Genomic DNA, 23,747 nt, shown 5'->3' on the forward strand with positions numbered 1-23,747 from the left:
AGCTGTGCATGAAGGATGTTGCCCAACCCACTGGGAAGTAAAGGGAAAACACTGCGATCCAAAGCAGGATATGTCTATTTCCTGCCTGCAGTGGCTATGAAACTTGGAGCAAAGCTCATTGTGTATCATAATGTGAATTCTGAAAGACAGGAGGAGTTTTACATGTTTTACGCCTCGCATGTCTTCTTTGGAAGCAGTCTGACATGCAGGTGAGCTTTTTGACATTACATTTGTGCACTTTTTAAGGGGAAAGGTGTGCGAATAGTAAAACACAGGGCCTTCAAAGTAACGTGGGAAATATTCCAGCCCAAATAGTGTTGTGAAATGTCGTGACAGCATCTGGCAGCAGCTCTCCAGCGTAAGGCAGATTTATTCCCGTCACCTGCTATCTGATCCCTTTAAACTGGAGATGCCAGGGATTGAATACATGCAAAACAGGTGTTCTGCCAGCAAGCTGTAGTCCCTTGCTTCTGGTACAATTGCTGGCAGGTGATCATTCTAATTTTTGTGCCTTGAAAATATTTACCTGCTACAAATCAAGGCACAAGAGCAAGCCAGGTGGCTGTTTTGTGGTCAGGTGGCAATCCTCCAAACGATATTCTCCCCCCTCTCCCACACCCATATAACTCCAGAGTAGCATAGCAAAAAAGAAAGGACCTTTTTCCAATGAAAATTGTATTTTTTTTTATAGAATATTTATTAAGGTTTTCAAGAAATAATACAATGTAAAAAATAAAAAGAAAAGATAACAGAAATACAAAAATACAAAAACAATTAAAAAAAGGAAAAAAACCAAAACACATAGAATTTCCATTACTTATTTTCTTTTAACTTATTTTCCAGACCTTCTCATACCTCCCTTTCTTGTATTCCAATTCAAATTGTTAGTTCAGCAAATCCTCACCATTAGTTTTTTACTTATTTCTAAACCTTTTTTTTTCATATCTCTTAAGCATTACAGCTGGAAACCACTTAATTTCTGTCCAACATCATTCTAACATTCTTTAATTTTACAATATTTCTGTAGATAGTCTTTAAATTTATTCCAGTCTTCTTCCGCCGACTCTTTTCCCTGGTCTCAGATTCTGCTGGTCATTTCTGCCAGTCCCATATAGTCCATCACCTTCATCTGCCATTCTTCCAGAGTGGGTAAATCTTGTGTCTTCCAGTATTTTGCAATGAGTATTCTTGCTGCTGCTGTGGCATACATAAAAAAGTTCTGTCCTTCTTTGGCACCAATTGGCCGACCATGCCCAGGAGAAAGGCCTCTGGTTTCTTCAGGAAGGTATATTTAAATACCTTTTTCATTTCATTATATATCATTTCCTAGAAAGCCTTGATCCTTGGGCACGTCCACCAAAGGTGAAAGAATGTTCCTTCAGTCTCTTTACATTTCCAACATCTGTTATCGGGCAAATGATAAATTTTTGCAAGCTTGACTGGGGTCATGTACCACTTAGAATCTTAATTGTAGAAGGCAAGGAGATACAAAGAGAAGACAGAGCCAAGGGTGGACTGTGAGTGAATGAGTACAGTTATATATGCACCCATATATACATAAACATATAAACACTGAAATATTTCATTTTCTTTGCGTGGTTTCCTCCCTCAAAGAAATTGTTAATAGATGCCCTTCACCAAATTTGGTTCCAGGGTGGTTTGCAGAATATGCAGTGAAATCCTAAACGAGTTTGCTTGAAAATAAGCTGCATTGTACGAAATGGTTTTTTCTGCCTGGTATGTGTGTTTAGGGCTGCATCCCAAATATGCAGCAAAATAAAACTTTATTAAAAAATCAGATAACGAAACAGAGATTCTCAACTCATGGATGGACCATGTTTGATCCCATTACAGCTGAAAACCTCAGTGTTTGGCACAGATGAGACCTCAGATCAGCAAGGGAAGAAGGGGGTTGGCTAGCTCAACCCAGTCCATGTACAAAAGGGAAATGTATGCACATAACTCCTGTCAATGCTAATGGGAGTCACGAGATGAAATTCCCTAAGCACCAAGAGCCAAAGCCGCCCCCTCAATGTGCAAGCAGCATAAAGACGTGTCTGTGTGTGTGTTGGCACGGCTGAGGGCCTAATGTGGAAGAATAATAGACATCAGAAATGGACATGAATTATTTGTTCATCTTGCCCATCCCCATGGAAATTGCTCCAGAATTATTCTCTGCTTTCTGTTTTTGGGGAGTCCTGCCCGCTCAGTATTTAAACAAACATATATACAAAACTGATCTTTCCCCAGTCTCTTTTTAGACAGCTCAGCAAATCCAGGCAACAGATATTCTTGCAAGCCAGTTCTTATTGAATCCAAGTCTCTTCCTGCATCATTCCCCAGCCCTGTTTGTTTTATTCATCGACTCTTGTTTCCTGCTGTTCCAACCAAGGAGCTTAGCACAATGCACAAGGGGCTATGCCATTGTCTCATCACACCATGGCTGCTAGATAGCTTAGGCTGGCACAAGGCCATCCAGAGAACTTCAGCAGTGATCAGAACTTGTGTTCCAACACTGTATCAATCCTATACACATTTACTTAAGCACAATTGAACTCAATGGGGCCTACTGCCGAATGGGCATGACAAGGGTTACGCTGTTATTGTAGCATAAGCTCTTGTGGACTAGAATCCCCTTCATCAGAATGCTATGTTAATTAAAGTGACCACTTGCAGCAGCATTAATTGAAATGCAGAAAAAGAAAAAAACATGACTGTACTTTTCTAATTTTATATCTGCCAGCTGCAGATAACACTGCATGCATCTGATGAAGCGGACTGTAGTTCACAAAAGCTTATGCTGAATGTATTGGTTTTTACGATACAGCATATATTTATGCAACAAGCACAAGGCTCTTTATTTGTTATTGCTGAATATGTTTTGAGTCACACAGCTTCTATAATAAGTACAAGCAAGTACACTGTGGGACTGAGCATTCTGTTAAACATTCTTCCATTCTAAACAGAAGGAAACTGTTGTGTTCAGTTTACTAACATGTCCTTCTTCAGAAGAAGCCAGTGCCATCTAAGTTATTGCAGGCTACAATTAATATAATGTACAACCATATTCAACAATGTGTATTGGTGGTCGGTGCACATTAGGTGTGTTACATGATTGAGTGTGCTTATTCTCCTCCATGAAATTTGGAAGTACTTACAGTTTGTGACTTCTAATTTCCAGAACCAGAAACCCTTTTCTGCAAAAAAGCAACCTTATCCAGCTTCTACAGGGATTCTGTTTATTGGCTCCTTAAAAGGGGTGGAGTCTTCCTAACCCCTTGGTGAGTCCCCACCCCCTTAGAGAGTAGCAGCTTGTATGGATCAATTAAAAGGGCAAAGGAAGGAGTTCCCCTCCCCTTAGGAAGTTTGAGTGTGCTAGTTTTGATAACTAAAGTATCAGGGGTTGTAATTTTTATGTTAGTAGTTTTAGACTTTTTCGTTTCCTACAGGTAATGAGAATAAGAATTTGAATCCAAGTGGTAAAAAGAAAAATATATGAGAAGAATATTTATTGCAAATCAGCATCTGTTTCACCCCAAAGGATTTGTTTCAAAGGTAGATTTCTCTTCGCTTAAAAAAAGGTAAACAAAAAAACAATGTTTGCTTTCCCTGCTTGTATTTCTGAAGGGGTGGTGGTATTATTCTGTGGTTATTGATTGTCTTGTTTGCTACTGATAACATATTTTGGCTCGGCATTGTATAATTTAGTTATCTAGGTTTTGTATCTTTAACTCAAGGCTGATTCAAGGGTTGGTATGTTTTGCTGTGGCCCTACAGGACCTGCTGCAATGAGGCAGTGGACACACACACTGAGGAAAGAGGGGGCTGTGGAGGGGGTCTTGTATTCAACCCTCCAAGACCTGGAGCTTTAGGTAGTTAAATTTTACTTTTGTTTTTGGACCGATGGTCTGTGATAAAGGATGTGTTCTTCTGTTGTTTGTTTCTCTGGCTTCTGTATGCTTTATATCCTTTAGTGCAGCTCCTGTATACAGTACGTTCTCTTTCTGTCTTTCTGGTGGCAACACAACTCATCTGACCATATATTTTTTATTGCTTGCTAGAAGTTAACCTTGTGCTCTTTCAAAATGGGCAGCATTCATGCAAATCTTTAATGCAGAAAGAGAGCAAGTTTGCAATCATTCCCCCCTGCCGCATTCGTTAGACAGTCAAATTGGGAATAATATTTCCTGGCTGTAACACACCAAGTATTGTTCTGCTAGTTGGATCAAAACTGCCGGGTTGCACAAAAGAAGTATTCTACACAAGACTTTAACAGTTATGCTAAGGAGTTCTCTTTCCATCATGGTGGGCTGTAAGAGAGAAGTGTTATGTGTAATAGGTTGGAGTGGGTGGGGAAAGGGAGAGTGGCTATTTGAAGGAAAGGGTGATGGGTCGAATTGAACCTCTTTTGTATTGAGTTGAAATCTAACACAGAACTGAGATTTAATTTTTCCACACATAAGAAATTCAAAACTATTAATGCTAAGAAAATGTTGACCTAGTGAATAAAATGGTCTTGAATGCTAAACTGAATTTAGAACTGAAGCATTCTTGCTGCAGAAATTGGAGCTATTTGATGCTGAAAATAAAATTAAAATCCAGTTCTGTTGACGTATCAGATGTGTACAGTTGTCGTGCTTTGTATCAACTTCTCCTCTTCCTTTTTCTCTACAAAGGTAATCTTAGTCAGGGGGAATTCCTTATTGTAGTCTGGGGCATGCATCCTACAATTTAATCATTCAGTATTTTCCTGTTATTGAACATGAATTAGGGTATGATGAGTCACTGTATTTGTAACAAAGAGATTTATCACAGAAAGCTATTTTAAGGCCTCATTCACTTTAAAAAAAAAACCAACCCAGAAAAAAGCTATGCGTCTGCCAGTTACAGAAGTCTTATTCCAGGGAGACAAAATGTTTAAAATATCTTTCCAGGATCATCTAATGTTGTAAAATCCATCAGGTAGTGATTGGTGCAGTCTGCTGTGCCTGTACCTAAACCTAACTAAAAAGTCTAAATCCCATTATTTGTGCGCACACACACACACACACACACACACACACACACATTTTGGGAGTGGAGAGTACAAAATTCTTCGGTTCAAAATTATGTAATTATTTTAGAGAAAGAGAGCCATTAGTCAAGAGAGCTCCCTGCCTTGAACTTAAAATCCAAAATTTGACAAAGAAGAAACAAAGGAAGGGGAAGGAAGAGTAAACAATGAAAAGCATGCAGTTATTTTAATAGCATATACTTATGCTTGGTTACAGGCTTCATGTCCTGGGACCTGGGGGGCTGTGACAAAGGTTTGTTTTGCCTCTCCCTCCTAGAAAGAATACATATAAGAACTTGGTAACTAAGAATTTTCTCCATCTCCCTCCCAATCATTTTTGTTTTCCTGCAAACCTGAGTGTTTTAGTTTGTTGTATTGCTTTGAAACGTATTGGTTTTTAAGATTATACATTGCTGTGTGGGTGCCTTTGCTCAGAGAAGTGACCCTCCAGTCCACAAGACAAGTAAGTGTGCAACAAGCCTGACATCCACAGTGAGAAAAAAGGGTACTAGTGATCTGTTATGGCAATGTGATGGCTTGAGATAATGGGTGGGTAGGGAACAGAAAGGTTGATGCTGGCAATTAACACAAGAAAACAAGAAAATAAAACGTTAAATTATAATAGGAATTTAGTGTTTTGGTATAGTGTGCTGTATATTTCTCTCACTTTTCTGGCTTTTAAAAAATTCATCTTTTGAAGTGTAGTAGCAGTGAGAAGGCTGAGCAGTGGGGAAACAGCTTAGAATGTAGGTTTTATTCTTAATGTTCTTTTCTGTTTACTTTGGTGTGGTCCAGTCTATAGAGATATTTCAATAGGTGTTAAGTACAAGGCCCCAATAATTCACCTCTACAACCTTCTCCTTGTCCGTAACCAAGGGCAACCTTCATAGGCCTCCTTCATTTGGTGGCAGCAGGGGTCAGCAAACTTTTTCAGCAGGGGGCTGGTCTACTGTCCCTCAGACCTTGTGGGGGGCTGGACAATATTTTGAAGGAAAAAAAATGAACAAATTCCTATGCCCCACAAATAACCCAGAGATGCATTTTAAATAAAAGGACACATTCTACTCATGTAAAAACATGCTGATTCCCGGACCGTCCGCGGGCCAGATTTAGAAGGTGATTTGGCCGGATTTGGCCCCCAGGCCTTAGTTTGCCTACCCATGGCCTACAGTTAGTCAGCTGCAGCTGGTTGTTCCTCAGAAAGAATTATAATGCCTTGGTGATAGCTTCTTTCTGTTACTGTTTTAAAAATATAAAGGTGCCCTTATAGAGTTTTTTAATTAACAGATATTCCCTTATATTGGACAGTTGTCAGCAACCTATAGTGTACAGAGACATGCCTTAACAAGATCACATATGGCTGCTAGAGGCGGTGGTTTAAAACTCCTATGTGGAGGTTCTGTGGAATCTTAAAACTGTGTTTTTCCTAATTCCTGTTTGCCTTTATTTCTGGGTCCAGGGATGTTATACTTGTCCTTGCTTCCTTTTAATTACAAACATGGAAATTCTTAATATTCAAGTTGATACCTGGAAATAACTGGGATTTATTGTTTTGCTGAAATTCCACACTCCCTCCAGAAATGTGGCATACAATATTGCATCATCAAAGGTGCAACTTCAGTTTTTGGTTTTCTCCTTTGGTGCTACGGATTAACCTTCCTGTTATTCCAGTAAAGTACCATATAGTAATTAATGTCAATATTTTCTTGGGCTTCAGAAGCTGACGATGCTGCTAACTCAGGTTTTAATTTAATTTTTAAATTATTTTTTTTTACAAATGTTGACACTTGCGCTACAGAATTAAGAAGAGCTGCCGTGTCAAATGTGACCAGCTTCAAAAGGAAGTTTATGATAGTAGATGACAAGAGAGGGCTTTCCCAAATAACTGTGTAAGTGTTTGCCATCAAAGGATCCCTTGTTATTGCTAACACAATGATGCATTATGCTGGGTGTTTAGAATTTGACAGCAGTGCTCCCTACCCCCCCCCCATAGTAAGTTTGCATCACTGATGAACTTGGCTACTGTTCTTCCAATTCTGTGTATCTCTTGCTGTATGTTGTTGTTTGCTGCAGTGAGACAAGTCAAGGGAGCTGAATGAGGACACCATGTTGCCAGTCCTGTTGAACTTGGCATAGGTTGTGTGGATGCAACTGCTAACAGCTTTGGTTTTAATTACATAGTCTGTGTAAAAGATTTCTTGGTGGTAGTAATACGAAGCCAGCAATGAGGGCAGTGGGTTGCTGTCCTGTCCTGTCCTTCATTGGAATTGCAAGTTCACCTTGAAGGCAAAAAGCAGGCAGTGGATTATATTAATCACTCCTTGTGTTCTTACAAATTCCAGAAGAACAGCCTAGTTAGGACATAGCAGCTCATGCCATAATAAATCATAAGTTGTGTAGGGATTATAACATTAAGAACTATGGCAGCACATCTCAGTCTTTATGTTGTATATTTATAACATACATATACAAATGCTCTCCTCTAGTGCCCTTACTGCTCAGCAACTAGATACCTCTGGGCCAAATACTTACCTCTTAAGGAACATCAGTGGGCCCAGTATACAGGAAGGGTCTAGTAGCTGTTTGGCAACATGGGTTGGGTTGCAGTGTACTCTGAAGAATAGTGCTGGTGGGAAACCTAGTCCTCCGTCACATTCTCAAAATGACCTCTCTACAATTTTTATATTATTTTCTTGATACTTTTTATCCTGTCTTTCCCACAAAGTGCTCAAAGGGCATACAGTGTCAGGCTTCAGGGAATTGGCTTCCTCCCCTGTGGCCATAAATGAGCAGATCAAACGAAAGGGAATTCTTACCAGTTAGTTTCTTTAATAAACACAGCGAAGGACAAAAGAAAGCATCTAACCAGAATGGGGGTGCTCCCAATTAAGGTCACCCCCCTCCATTCCTTTTAATTCATGTCACTCCTATGTTTTGTAATCTGAGTTTGTACCCTCTGCACTTTCTGTTCTGACACTTTATGAGCTCTTCAAGACTTTGGGGAAGGGGTGGTGGTGGATACTACTCAGAGACTGTGAATCTGTTAACTCACACTCTTCTAGTGTTTCTTCTGCTAGCTGTTCCCCATCCGGTATTTCCCAGCTTCTGCCTTCTGAACTATGCCCCTCTGCAAACCACTGCTCCAAATCTATACTGTCCTCCTGCTCCTGGGAAGATTTAGGATCAGGATCAGGAGGAGGGAATGGCTCTCACCATTCTTCCTCAGTGTAGTCCTCCTCAGCACCGTCCCTGACATACAGTGGTGCAGCAAATTGGAAGGGAGACTGCGTGTTGAGATTCCTGCATGGCAGGGGTTGGACTAGATGAACCCTGTGAGTTAGGTTAGGCTGGGATAGTGGTGGGCCCAAGGTAAACCAATGTGAACTGGGGATAGTGGTATGGTGCCAAAGCGAGTCACAAAACAATGGCAGTTTTTCACAATCATCTGGCAGTTAATTAAGATCATAGTCTACTGATTAACTGGCCTTCCTTTGGAAGTTACAAAATTCTTTGCTGTAGGGTTTTCCTTGTGACAAAGAGTTCCAAAGCTCTGTGACTCATGCTAAGTACAGGCACTTATTGTAGAGAAAGGTGGGGAACCGCTGACTCACAGGCCAGACTTAGCCCACTAGGCATTGTCACTTGGCTTGCAAAGCTGTTTGGGGCAAGCCACACTCGCCCCGATGTCAGACATGATGTCAGGTGTTGACAGGTAAGAGCAGAGCTCCAAAGAAACAAAGTGAGTTGCTGACTTTTCCTTTGTTATTAATTAATTATATTTCCTTCAATACTTTCTCTGGCACTTTCCCCTGAGACCTTCCTCCATTCTTCCAAACCCCTGCCCACTTTTGTTCAGCAACCAAGGAGTTGCTGGTAAGGGCACTGGTCCAACCAAAAAGCTATGGCAGGGCTTGGGACAGGCAAGTGAGGTGTATATGTGAAGCCCTCGAAAAACGGGGGTGGGACATTTCCCTCCAGGCTTTCGCATCTCTAGTGAGGAGGCCCTGGGCAGGCTGTGGCACTGATGTCCATCTGAAAGCTGCACAAGTCTCACTATTTGAGAAACAGCCTTAGACCATTCTTACTGAGATGCAACATTCTATGGGCTTCACTGATAGATTGGGTTAAAGATATTAGATTTTGTTCTGTGAGAAGGGAATGCAGGGTGGAAATATGCACTATATTTTATTGTAGTTTTGGTCAGGGCCTCCCTTGTACTACAATGCAACGTCACAGTATCTATGGAAATTCAAACAAAATGTTGATGTGAATAATCCTGCTGTAGGATTAAAACCAGAGAATAAAGTCCTCTTCAAAGAGCTTGACTGAAGTGTAAGGTTCCTCTAGACTTTAATTGTCAGCTTCAGGCTGACATTTGCTGTGGTTTCTTATTCCTCTAGTGGGAATTGCTTTGACCATTATTAGCACTTTATTATGATTGCTGATAGGCTGGGGAGGAGGGCATGTTGGAACAAAGCCCTGCTTCCATAGCTGTGGCAGTACAAAGCTTGCATCTCTCATTCAGTAATGCGAGCATCTGCTTTTGAAAGCATTATTAATTTTTTATTTGTTCTCCCCCCGCCCCCCATATGTGATTTCCATCTTTTTTCTCCAGCGCTAGTCTTTTAAACAATCTGGCATTTCACAGCAGGGGGTCAAGAACTTGAAGGCTAACCCCCTTAATCCTGGGATTAATTACACAATTATGCAGCAGTCTAGTCACAAACGACTTAAACTGGAGTATAGTAGGAGTTAAGCTAATTTAGTACCACTCTGAGAAAGAATTGAAGCACTGGTCTAGAAATCACAATTGTGCTTAAAGGCTGCTGGTGGCATCCTCTGGGTGATTGCTTTGTGTAAAGACTGTAATATGCAGAATAGCTTGCCATGACTGTGTGGAAAATATCTGTACCCCTATGCCCAATAGGAACTTCTGTTGGTGTCATTAGATTGCCCATGCAATGTAAACAACTCGGGGAGATATGACCACATGCAGGGCCATGGCTTCCATGTGGCTGTTCTAGAATATATAGACTTGCCATAGAAGGTGTGAGAGAGAAATAAGACACCTGTTTTAATTCCCACTCTGGGAAAGCAAGATTTTAAATTTTATTTCTTGATTTCATTTTTAAACCACCCCTCATCAAGCAAGTGATCCTAGTACAGGATGCATCAAATACAAAATCAAACTAACAATACAACAAGTCCAGTAAACACATTAAAAGCAGTGGACACAAGTACTCCTCTTGCTTAATTCAAAAGTCCGTTTCCTAGCATGCTAAGAATCCACACAATTAAAAAACTGGCTAAAGAGATAAAGTTTTAATTGGCACTAAAAGCCCTCCAATGCTGTGTTCTAGATTTTCCTCTTTATCCCCCCCCCCCGAAATGTTCAATTTACTGTTCCTTTAGTCCAGCAGACTTTCAGTTTTCTGAAGGGTTAAGAAACATTAAGTGGTGCATTTTAAAAAATTAACTTTAAGGTACAGGTTTATTTTTTGTTACAAATATTAACAGCATTGGATTCCAAAGGAGTCACATCTGTAGCTCTGAAAGATGTACCTCCACTTCAGCTAATTGCAGCCCCCCTTTCTCTTCTGTTTCTCTGTCTACCCTGACTAGCTAGAGAGCATGCCAGTTAGGTACCAGGCTAAGTTCTGGTGTATAAAGCCCTATATAGCCTGTAATACTAGGATGCCTGAAACTTAAAAAGAGGTCCATTCTACACAATCTAGGAATCGGGCCTTGTGGCACCTACTCTTGAGAATTGCTTCACCTTGAATGTTAGACAAGATGCCATCTCTGTTTCTGGAACAAGCCTTTTAAGTTGAGATCTTTCCTGGTCTACATCTGTACTGTATTGCAATTGTTTCTAAGAATGCTTTAATTGTTTTGTCACTTGTTGTTTGCTGCCCTGGGTATTTTGGAAGGAAGTATAACTAACTAACTAACCAACCAACCTTCCAAATGTGGCATTGCATACCACAGGATGTAGAGGAGTTCCCAACTATCAAGGCACGTTATTGTACTTGGGAAAAATCTCTAGTACAGTAGTCCTAATCAGTTCAGTTCCTCTTATAACACTACTATTTTAATGCTTTAGCTGTGTCAAGCACACATATTGGCAGCTGCCTGAGACTGTCACCTCACGGGTTTGCCAACCCTGTTAACTAGTGTACCATATCTGGGCTTTTCGCATGGAACTCTTCAGATATATTTTTTTTTTGGGGGGGGGGTAGAGGGAAGGCATCTAACACATAACGATCAACCCCTGCAAAACTACATTTCCCATAGTCCCTTGGAGAAAGAAAGCTGACTTCTAGGTTTGTTTTTCCTGTAACACCTCCGTGGAAACGAGCTGCTTGCAAGTTGCCACAGTAAGGCAGCAGTCCTATGCTTCTTGAGGAGTAAACTTCTTTGGGATTTGCTTTTGAATGTGTGCACAGGATCGGGCCGCAAGAGGAACTAATGCACCAGCGTAAACGGGGGGGGGGGGGGCGGTGTAAGCGAGAGCGAGACTCTTCAGCTGTTTTGTATACTGTATTGAGAACTCTTTCAAAGCCGTGTTAGTCTGTAGCAGCAGTCAACAGGAGTCTTACGGCACATGAAAGACTCTCAGAGTTATTGTAACCTAGGCTTTTGCGAATAACGCTTCATGTACAGTATCTGATTAAGCGGCTTCTAGTGCACGCAAGCTTATATTAGAATAAAGCTGCAATCCCATTCACACTAAAACTTGATGGAACTCAAACCCAGGGAACTCAGGGCTTTGCTTCTGAAAAGACCGGTATAGCATTGCACACTGGAAACATTTAGCTTTCGAAGTGCTATAACATTCTCTCTTTCTCTATCTGTGTGTATATATATGTTTTGACCCTAATTTCTAACGCCCCCCCCCCGAAGCGCAGTGGTTCAAGGGCACTGCGTATATTCGAAAATCCTTCCTTTAACTTTTAGCCGTTCCTGATACAAAGCGCCCAACGGCTCTCGCAAGCAGAGCCGTTGCCGGCGCAATAATCCCGAGCCCGCTTCCTACAGCCGCCGCCTCTCCTACTCCCTCTTGTGCTTTTTTGGCTGGTGTTGCTGTACTGTATTGAAATGGCATTGCAAATTATTGGATAGCTGGAGGTCAAGGTTGCTCTCTTCCCACGTAAGAGGCTGTGACGTGAACAGGGCGTGTGCTGCTTTCTCTCTCTCTCTTTCTTTCTCCCTCTCCCCCTTTTCTTTCCTCTCCTCCTTTCCTTGGGACTCCTCCAGACACCTGAACCGCCCTCCGCCGTTAGCCTCTGCCGCTTTAAATGCATTGCGCCTTGGCCCTGCTGCAGTCCCTTGAGCGGCTTCCCATTGGCCGCTTTGCTTCGCGTCTCTGCGCGGCGGCCAACCGCCGCCTTTGCTTTTTGTATCACAATTCGGACCGCACCACCGCTTCTCCCGGCGGAGGGGTGTGCGAGCGGACGCGACCAACCCCGAGACGCCGCTCCCTGTCCCCATTGGCCGCCGTTGGCTAATTCCCGCTCCATAAACCTCGGAGCGGAGCGGCGCGCGTGCTTCTTTAAGAAGCGGGGAGGACGAGCTGGCCCCGTCCGCGTCCCTCGTGCCCAGCAGCAGCAGCAGCAGCGGGCAACGGCTGCCAAGGTGTGTGCGAGCCTGTCGCTGTTCCTTCCCTCGCCTGCCCGGCGAGGAGAGAGCCTGGAGCGCGTGCAACGCGGAGCGCAGCCGGCCGGAGACCAGAAGCCCCAGGGAACCGGGCAACGGTGCAGCGGGCTCGTCCTGTGGCTTAAGGCGCGCTGCGCGAACTTCTTCCTCCCCCAGCAAGCGGGCACCGGTCATGAGCAAGTACGGGAGGCTGCAATGCACCGGCCGGAGGGAAGGGGGGGGGGGCAGATCGTTTTCCCGCGGCTGGATTCCAGCTCCAGGGTTGAGGATCGGGGCTGGCGGAATAGTGGGGAGGGGTCTCTGCCGGGCTGCCTGCCGCTTTTTCTGCACCGAAGTCCCAGGAATCGAGGGCTTTAGTGAGGTGGCCTGTTCCTCCATTGTTGGGGAAGGTGATGCCTTTGGGAAGGGTGTTTTCTGCATGAAGGTTTCTGGTCCTACGGGCTGCAGAAGAGCGTGGTTGCCGCTCTTTTTTTTTAAGGGAGGGTCCGCGGAGGCGGTTTATTGGGGTTCCTTTTTTTTTACAAAAGAAAGAAATGGGAGCCAGGAATCCTCTTCTCCCCACAACCTTAGATAATAGCAGAAGGAGCGCCCTCCTCGGTTCTGCTCAGAGCAGAGAGCTTCCCTGCTGTGATGTGTGTTGCTGCGGGTAAGGGGGGGGAGTGGGTTTTTAGGACGTTCGTGCACTCTCTATTATGAAAACATTCCTCCGCTCTCTGCATTAATTAGTGCAAAAAACCCCCACCCGCAGTCTTTTGGGATTGCCTGCGTATGCGATCAATAAAAGTGGACCGGAAACCTCTGCTTCACACACAGAGTATCGGAGACAAGCCAATCCTTTCCGTAGCGTCGTGATAGTATTGCGTATCACTGGTAGCTGGCAGATAAAGAGTAACAGATCTGCATTAACACCGCGGCAAAACATGTGTCTGATTGCCCTGCCTAAAGCGCAACGGCAAAGTCGAAGCCCTGATCTAGGCACGTCTCCAAGCGTGTCCTGTGTTTGAGGATTGTGTGGGATAAGATGCATATGCAGAAATTCTCAGCCTTTTGTGCCTGACTGCTTTCCATATACTGGCATTCACCAGCATGGGAAGGGCTCTGATGTACTTAGTAAGGAGTGTTGGATTTCTAAAATGAGCCAGCTTTAAGCTTGCCAGATTGTTGCACTTCTTCTCTGCAAAAGCTCTAAATCTGGGTTTTGCAAAGGCTGGCTATGGGATACTCTGCCTGTCTTCAAAGGCAGTTTCAATCTCTGTTACTTACTATACCTTCTTTGTGGATGAACCTTGGGGTCAGGTGCAGCAGAAGTTTCCTGGGCAATGAACTCTTCTTGAAACTGAACCCTAATATTTGGCCGTCCAGGCTTGGAGGGACAGGATTAGGCCATTTAGTGGTCTCAAGGGCAGAGTGGTCTTGAAGAAATCCTGTTCAAGCGAGCTCTTTGTTTGAGAGATTTGACAGAGGTGCAGAGTTTTGAAACAGGGCCCTGTGTTATTGGTGAAGAGCTTTGTCTGGTACCAAGGGGGATGTTATTCAGCAAGAGCGACCCTTTGTTATTTTATCTGTGCAAAATGTGCAAACATTTCTAAAGGCCCAAAGGCTGCATAAAACCCTTGTTGGTTACTTGTGTGGATAATGCCAAGGTGTATAGTATTTGAATGGGAGAAAATAATCACTTGTAGACCACATATCAGCCACAGCATAGTGGAAGATGTGTTTGGAGAAGATTACGGTAATCTCTCTCTCCCCCCCCCCCCCCCAGGAAAAGTTCTATGTGTGCCTTTTACTTGGAAGCACAGCAAGTCAGAGAAGAAGGGAAGCAGATTTTTAGAACTGGAAAGAGGTAGCAGGCAAGCTTTTTGTAACTTCTTTCTTGTAGGTGAATTTATTTTTGCATGGCTGCTTGATGGGGTTGTATTGTTTCGAATGAAGTAAGGATTTATAAGGAATGACATTTGTTGAATTTGTATACAATAAAACTTCCCTTATCTGGTGTATGCTCCCCTTCCCTGATTGTTGAGTGTACTGTGTTCCACTATTTACTCCAGACAGTTTTATATTGCACAGAAACACTTTTTTTCCTGAGAAATTTGTGGGACTAGGCATGCATGTGTCCACGTGCTATATTTCAAACAGTTAATATTTGGAAGATAATCTTATTTGCCTTGCATATCTTGTCTAGATGTTTACAGGAGGTATCTTACGATGCCCTTCATTCTGGGCAGAGAACAATGCAACCAGTTATGATTGATTGCCTTTTTACACAGTCTAATGTGATAGCTATCCATTAACTATGGGAGAGACAGAAGGGACAGATCCTTGCCAATTCTATTGTGTGGGAAACTACAAAGAGATATTAGTACTGAAAGCAGTGAATTATGCCAAATACCTACTTAAATCCTGGAGTGTGCCAGACGAATTTTCAAGCACTGTCTTGTTTCGGAACTGCTACATCTAGGGGTTTTATGGTTAAAATTCAAATTGGGAGGGCTAGGTCTATCTCTCTCTGCGGAATTTGAGATTCTGAGATCTCCATACTATGAGGGTTGTCAATCAGTGTGTTCTAGTTGGGATTGACTGTTTCTAGATGTGATTCGGTTATGTATGGGAAAATGCAGTTTTACAAAGGTGCCTATCCCTAACCCCATAATGTATAGCTAGATTTACCAGGTGCTCTGTAATCTCAGAAACGACTTTAGGCCCCTGCTGCACTCTTATGAATGAAAAGGAGCAACCTGAGGGAATTCAGGAAGCCTGGTAGAAGCACTGGGTGGTATTCAACTAAGTTTTACTCAGGGTAGACTCCTTGAAATTATTGAATTGAATTTAGGCTTCTTCATTAATTTCAGTGCATCTACACTGAGCAAAACTTGGTGAAATAGCAACCATTGTTCTTTGTGTACCCTGTGCTTTCCTCACCATACAGTCTTTACTCAGTGAAGACATCTGAAAATGCTCTCCATTCTGAGTGACCTTGAGACAGTCACTATCTCAGTGTAAACTACCTCACAGGGTTGTTGTGTGTTTGTTGACTGCAAGACCAAACCATTTATGCTTCGTTGAGGGCAAGATGAAAAATTTAGTTAAGTGCACCTGTTACATATATATGGGCCCATTCACACATGTAATATTACCATGCTGGTGGGCTATTAATAGGTGGCATTCTAACATTAACACATCCATGGGCCAGTGTGTACAGTAAGTGTGTGCATGCAGAAAATTTACACGGGTCAGGACTTTCACCTTTGCTTGCGTCTATGGAGGTCCATGGGAATTTTTCCAGCATGGAGGAGTAAACCACTGAAATGTGGGAGCAGGTGGATTTCTTTTTAAAAAAATGAGAAGAAGAATGTCTGCTATACATGTTGTCACTTATCTCAGGTTTCACAAATGCTAGAAACAAAAGTTGGGAATTGGAGTTATCGTTCATCTGGGGTGGATCTGCCCCCCCCCCCATTTTACATTGGGCCCAACTCTTATGCACTGAATATAAAACAGGGTTGAGTGTTTAGGATTTGTCAAATAGAAGCAACTGATTTTATGGGCATAACTATCTTTCATGGTCTTTTGGAAGTCATACTACCAGATCTCATAGAGGGCATGTTTACTGTTAAATAGAACACCTTTCTGCATAGGGATCCCAACCCTGGGAAGGCTCAATGCTTTCTCATTTCTGTCAGTAACATTTGCCATCTATTGTAGTTGTGTTTGTATTTTAAATTGTTGCAATCTGTCCTGACACCTTAGGGTGAAAGGCACGTAATAAATTAAATTAAATTAATGGTGATAATAATAATGTTGAAGACATCATTCCTCCTTCCTGGACTTGTAGCTGCCAGCTGCGATGAAGGCTGTGAAGCAGGGATGGTGGTGGAAAGGAAGCAGTAATTTATTTTAATTACTTTTGTTTCCTGCTCTTTCTCCAGTGGCATTTTAGCTTCCTGACATCCCTGAAAGTGAGGTTAGGAAGAGAGTTTTTTCATCCAATGGTACCTTTTACATCTGAGCAGGGATATTTGAATCCAGGATTCTCATATCCAGGTCAGCACCTACCTACAGTAAAACATGGTGATATTGTGGCTGCTTTTGTTTCCTCCTGCAAGTGTGGGCTCACGCTGTTAAATGCTTTTCTATACGAAAACATTCTGTATGTACATAAAAGTAGCAGGCTGGGAAGAGGGGTACCTTCTTCCTCACATGCTACTTGTCTATATGCAGGGGATGGTCAGTCACTTGTGGTGTGAAGTGATAAAAGCCAGTAAATCGGGTCCTCCCTTAAAGAGGGCACGTATTGCGGTGAGACCTGGAAAAACCAACACCCTGTGTTGTGGGTGGGTACGATTGGTCAGCCACAACACCCGATTGGTAGGTCCCTCAAAGCTGGGTGCAATCTGGCCAATGGGACGCAGTCCAAACAGTTTGAAGGGTGTTCCATTAAAGGAATCCAGGGACTCGATGGTTTGGTCAACCCCTGAGAGGAGATTGTGCCTGTGCCTGAGTCGAGGGGGACATTTGGGTGGCGGAGTTAGCCCATTCCCGGCTTTCCACTTATCCAGGTGTTCACCCTTGGCTGACCTATGCTGGAACCCTGAGTCAGCGCTACCTTGCATGGCAGGGAGCTAGCTGAACAGAGCCTATGCAACCAGTCACTTTCTGTAATCAATACAGTTGTGGCCTAAATTCTGTCAAAAACCAAAACAAAAATTTGAGTCAAGAGTGAATTCATTTAGGGAGGAGGTTTCTGGTTCTGAACACGCAATAGGTTTAACCACCTGCTGATCATAAGAACTAGGCCCAAAGAGACAGCTTGAGGTAGCCAGAACAGTTTCCTTTGTAAAAGAACAGCTGTTAGGTCTAGCAGGTTGCAGCCTACTGGATTTCCTTTCCATTTGAGATATGCCTAGCAAGAAACTTGGGAGGTTGCTATTAATAGATTGCAGGGGGAGTTGTTCTGCTGCACAACACCTGTAGGGACATTGATTCTGCAGTCTGTCTTCCTGGGCAGGAGCACATTTAAAGGGCATTTGAAGAATGGAGGGTTAAACCCGCCTCTTAACATGCAGGTGGAAGGGGTCTCGTTTACTTACAGCCTAACCCTTTGCATGTTTTCTCCAGAAGGAAATCCCACCATGTTCAATTATGCTTGCTTCCAAGTAAGTGCACATAGAATTGGAACTCATGCTTCCCTTGCTGGCACACTCCTCTTCTTTAAAACCTACATTACAGATACACTTAATTGTTGTGGTTGCAAGCTGCAGCAAGCAGGCAAGTGTCTGGTTATATGGATGTCATAAAAGTAATTTCAGACTTTCCATTGTAAAATCTGGGCATAGAATAGCTGGAGGGTGAAGATGTCATTAGTAAATAGGTACTTTTACCTAGGCACACATATGCGTTTTGTGTTAATTACGTTAATCCTCTCAATCTGTTCTTCAGGATTTTAATCAGGTAGGTCCTGGCTCCTAGGTCTTAGACAAAGTGTTTAGTGTGAACTTGTGCACAGGTACCTGAGCATAGCTTCTGGGCATGTAGCTTTAATTTTAAACATTATGCACCTCCAGTGTATCAGTTCTCTTACTCTTCTGATGAAGGTTGCAACTCTTAGCTCATACGATTAATTGATGGCATTTTACCATGAATATGGAACAATTTTCTCCCGTTTTCCTGCCCCTTGGGACTATAAAATGAGTTTATCTAACCCAAGAATAATAAAATCTGCCTCCTATTTCCCGAGGTTTATTGATAATATATAAAGACCTGTAGCTAGTTATTTGACAAGTTATTGCTAGTCGGTAAGCAATCTGTTTACTATTATATTTATTAAGAAAATGTATATCCCTCCCACCCTTCTAAAGTATTTGCATCGCTCAGGGTGGCTTATAACGGTAACACCAAGCAATGGTACAAGGCAGGCATAGGCAAACTCAGCCCTCCAGATGTTTTGGGACTACATCTCCCAACATCCCTTGCTAACAGGACCAATGGCCAGGGATGATGGGAGTTGTAGTCCCAAAAAACATCTGAAGGGCCGAGTTTGCTTATGCCTGGTATAAAGCAATGCCCATTGGAATACATTTTTGACCAGATTACAAGAAAAAGTGAAAACGGGGTAGATGGATTTCATGAGGTCAGGTGTTCCATAAAATAAATATAAGATGTTCTATAATCTGGCCACAGAGGAGGCCTTTTCTCACAGCTTCTCACTTTTGCCTCTACCTGTGTTCAAATGTCTATTTAGACTGTTCTCTTTCCTAGTTTTTCTCCCCATTCCTCCAATTTTCTTAGCTAATGCTGCTGCTTTCCCTCTCCTTTTCTAGACACTTCTGTCTATTGTGCCTCTCTCTAGAACAGGGATGGAGAACTTGTGGCCCTGCTGATGTTGTTGGACTCCAGCTCCCAGAAGCCCCAGCCATCATGGCCAGGGATGATGGGAGTTGTAGTCCAGCAACATATGTTCTCCATCCCTACTGTAGAAAAAATGACTCCTCTAGCTGCCCACCCCTTCTTCTGTGACAGTTGGGCAGCTCCGTCAAAAACTTTGAGGCTTCTACATAGATTTTTGCCATAGACATGGTCAATGTTGTTTATCTGCGGTAGTGATTACAGAACTATGCGTTGGAAAGAAGCCACTGACTTCACTAACACAAGAATGCTGCTGATTATGGTTTAGGTAACATGGCAGATGTAACCACTGTCTGGAATGAAATTTGTGAACAAGTCCTGAACATGTTAAGACTTCTGAATCGTTACTCAATTAGAAAAGCAAGTGAGAAGACGGTATTTGACACAAACTTAAGGTTAATCACCAGCCAACCAAAGTTCTTAAGAAAAGAAGGTTGTTGAATCTCTATGAATTTTTTCAGCTTCCAAGCTAATCTCGACACTAAAATGGTGAACATCTGGAGACTTAGCTTTATATTAGCTGGCTTTGTTAGTCTTAAACATGAAAATCAATGCTTTGACTCGCTGTTGGCTCCTTTTCCCTTTTCACCTACTTTTGCATAGCTGCTAAGAGTTGCAAAATGTCAACACACACACTCGTAACAAATCTCTCCCTTAGGGTTCAAAATGTAAGGTTAAAATAGTAGGCACTGTGGGGTCTTACATAACCAGGACACTTGTTTTCAAAAGCTAAATGTGGAACAGAATAGGAGTTGGCAGAGTCCCCTTCAAACAGTATATAAATCAGCTGGGTTCAGTGATGGATCTAAAGGTTCTTCATACTTCAAAGTAAGTTTGTGCAAAATTACACTGCTTCAGGAGTGCAGATTCAATCCTTGTGCTAATATTTCTGTGTTGGTTTTGAAGGTGCATAGACATTGAAATATATTTACTTTCTCTTAAGATAGTAACCAATGTAAGTAGGTACAATAGAATCACCTTATTTGGATATTTTGGGCCAAGTTTGGTTGACTGCATGAGGTCAGGAAGTGCTTACAAAACCTTTTCTTGATCAGGTCCCTGTGTCCGTACACTCTTCTCATAATAAGCAACTGTAGGAGCAGAAATATCCACCGTATTATGTAAGATTTGTTTGTCATAACACACTTGACTCATTGTTTTGGAGAATTTATGGCTATAGTGGTGTCATTCTAATAGGTTTTGGCGATTGTTTGTAAACACTGCAAAAAAAGAAGAAGCTAAATTGTATGGATTAATCACATTTGTTAGACAGTTCTGACAAATGCTTTATGCTTTGGACTTGTTTATGGAGAGGGAATATTGTCAGGAAAAAGGTTATACAGAATTTATTTTTGAATTAGGGTTTGCATTCAAGCTTACTTGTAAATACCAGCTTTTCACTTCCTTCTTAATATGGGTCTATAATTTTAGGTGATGTGCATCTTGGCATAACTCAGTGAATTCAGCAGGACTTTTATCCTTGCTTTATGTGGCTTTCAAATATTCTACTGTATGCATAATCTGGAAAACATTAATGTTTAGTACAGTATGTGAGTATTCTTTAGGCTGCACTTTGAAATTATTTTTTACACTCATCTGCCACACCATCTGCCTACAATTTTCTTGGCTAATATAGGACACTGGAACTGTAGAAGAAAATTTGATTGTTGACCAGAGGTGTGCCAGGTAGACACCCTGAACATCTGCACAGATTTCACGCTTCCTTTACGAAAGGAGAGTGTTTCTTGACTGCTGCTCTGTATAGAGATAAGCTCAGAAGAAGAAAAGCACAAAACCTGCAATTATGTTGAACATTGGCTCTTCTTAGCCTTGTGGGCAGTAGTGAGCCTATCAAAATACAGGCTTATGTTGATTTGGGAGATCTTCTAGAAGTACAGCAGAAATAAGCAATGAAGATACTCATTAAGATTCAGAGCTGCAAAAACAAGTGATGGAGTATATGTCAGTGGGTGCTTCACTGCTATCTTCTTTCTTTTTCTACAATTGTTTATGCAAAAGTGTCTGAACATGAAAGCGTGAGGAAGGACTCTGGGGATTCTGCTTGCAGCAAGGTCTGTGTCACTAATGAGTTTAGGATTTACATGAAAAATATTTTCTCTTTCCCTTCCAGTTGCTGCTGAGGACAATCTGTAAGTGCACGTGTTAGACCCACCCCGCTTACACAATATAGACTTCTATATACAAAAATGATCAGATTTATATTTTCCCTTTTTCTTTTCTGCCATTCCACCTTTAAAAACTGTTTTGTTCTTCCCACAGCAAACCAGTTCAGAGAGACATCTAATGTTGAAAAGTCTGTTAAAATAACCACATTGACGTAAGCAAATTGCCTTTCCAGGTGGAAATGTCACCTATGGAAGACCCTCTGGCTTTGATTTTGATGGGACTCCAGGGGAGAGGGGGTTGGTGTGGAGCAGTGGTTAGTGGGCTCAACTAGGAAGCTGCTCGGGGTGAGGAAGAGAAATGTGGAACCTAAGCTGAGCCAGAGTCAAAATCTCTGTGTAGAACCCAAATGAACTGTCACCAACTCAACAGCGTGACGATTGCGTTGTTCTTAAAAACCTGCTCTTGTGTACCTGGGCGTGTGAAAATTAATGGCAACGGGGAACTGTGTACCAATTTTATTTAAGGTGATCGACAATGAACTGAATTGATTTCTAACAGAGATCTCTTCCAGCCCTATATGAAGATGCTGGGGATTGAAATTTGGGACTTTCTCCATGCAAAGCAGATGCTGTACCAGTGAACTAAGGCCCCTCTTTGATTCAGTGGGACTTACTCCTGTGTAAGTGTAGGATTGCAACCTGAGACAAGTTGCCCATAAAGTACATTGGTAGGGTTAATTAGAATGTTTTGTGGTGGATTTTTTCTCACAATAGAATCCTCGGTTGTTGTTTTTTAAGTGCAAATTCACCCTGTTTATCTGCTGAATATGAATGCTCTGGTTTCTATTTCTGAAGACGGATCCATTGAGTTCCAGATCTATAGGGTTCAGAATTGAGATAGTTCAGTCAGTAGAGCATGAGACTCTTAACCTCAGGGTTGTGGGTTCAAGCCACACATTGGGCAAAAGATTCATGCATTGCAGGGGGTTGGACCAGATGACCCTCATGGTCCCTTCCAACTCTACAATTCTATGGTTCTGTGATTAAAAAGGCATGGAGTTTAACTGAAGCAGTTCAGAACTGCAGGTTTAGAACTGCAGGTTTAGAGCAGGGAGTGTGCTTATTTCTGAGAATGCACCAGTCTTCTCTCATCCAGTAAGAGATCCCATCTGGCTCTCGGTGCCAAATCTTGGGACTGAAGAGGACAGCAACACTTCAGTTTCTTCATTAGCTCCATGGGGGGGGGGGATACTACTTGAAATGAGTGGTGCGTGACAGGTAGCCTATACCGCAGAGTTCTGCTTACTAATGGGAAAGTGAGAGGTGAGGAGGTGACTGTCCAAGAACACGGAGGTTTGGAGCTGCAAAGATTTAAAATAAAAACGGCAGAATTTGCCTGAGGGTGACTTTCATGCAGCACACAGGATGAGTTAGCACTATATTCAAATGCACGTAACACAAATGAGCTAGCTTTTTCTGTACGCTTGTATATTTTAAGTCCACAAAAGTTACTAACATGAAATGTTTTTACTAGCCTAAGAGATTAGCAGCCTGTATTTCTTGCTAGCCATGAGAAAGGGAAGTCTTGGCAGGCTAGTTAAAACCCTGGGTTGTATCCTGTGAAGCCATCTTGTCTGCACAAGGACTTTGCTTGTGTAATGGAACTTCCTTTCAATCCCCAAGCTTCTGAGGCAGATTTGGGGAGTGCAGGAGGGAGGGAAAGGCTCTTTTGCACTTGTACGAATAGACACCTTCATTGGGAACAACCCTTTTGTCTTCTATCAAACAGGATGACAGAGAAGGAATAGAGCCGAATGATAGTTTTTCCAAAGACAGCATGTAAACTAGGAGAACTGCCTGAGGTTGTTGTTTCGTTGTTTCGTCGTGTCCAACTCTTCGTGACCCCATGGACCAGAGCACGCCAGGCACTCCTGTCTTTCACTGCCTCCCGCAGTTTGGTCAAACTCATGCTGGTAGCTTCGAGAACACTGTCCAACCATCTCGTCCTCTGTTGTCCCCTTCTCCTTGTGCCCTCAATCTTTCCCAACATCAGGGTCTTTTCCAGGGAGTCTTCTCTTCTCATAAGGTGGCCAAAGTATTGGAGCCTCAGCTTCAGGATCTGTCCTTCTAGTGAGCACTCAGGGCTGATTTCCTTAAGAATGGATAGGTTTGATCTTCTTGCAGTCCATGGGACTCTCAAGAGTCTCCTCCAGCACCATAATTCAGAAGCATCAATTCTTCGGCGATCAGCCTTCTTTATGGTCCAGCTCTCACTTCCATACATCACTACTGGGAAAACCATAGCTTTAACTATACGGACCTTTGTTGGTAAGGTGATGTCTCTGCTTTTTACGATGCTGTCTAGATTTGTCATGGCTTCTAGGCTGGTTGTGAGATATATTCAGGAGAAGGCTAAGGAGTAAAGCTTACAAAAATCTGGAGTCCCTAAGTCTCCATAGTGCCTTATATGCCTCCTTCTGGCAACTCCTGCAGCCAAACTGGTGCCAAAC

At 42.6% G+C, this 23,747-nt stretch overlaps 1 protein-coding gene across 3 annotated transcripts in view; it reads left to right on the forward strand.

The window, feature by feature from the left end:
- MICAL3 (microtubule associated monooxygenase, calponin and LIM domain containing 3) overlaps positions 1-23,747 on the forward strand; it is a 225,238-nt gene that overhangs the window by 30,780 nt on the left and 170,711 nt on the right. Inside the window, exon 1 of one of the 3 annotated variants that reach the window (XM_079992105.1) lies at positions 12,538-12,889. The exons of 1 other annotated variant lie outside the window; for it this stretch is intronic. The gene's annotated coding sequence lies outside the window, so the exon portion shown is untranslated. Of the gene's footprint in view, positions 1-12,537; positions 12,890-23,747 lie in introns of those variants that run through there. One more of the 3 variants, XM_079992106.1, reaches the window with a different exon arrangement.

The sequence above is a fragment of the Podarcis cretensis genome (assembly GCF_951804945.1).
Source record: "Podarcis cretensis genome assembly, chromosome: 10".
In the NCBI taxonomy this organism is placed as follows: domain Eukaryota; kingdom Metazoa; phylum Chordata; class Lepidosauria; order Squamata; family Lacertidae; genus Podarcis; species Podarcis cretensis.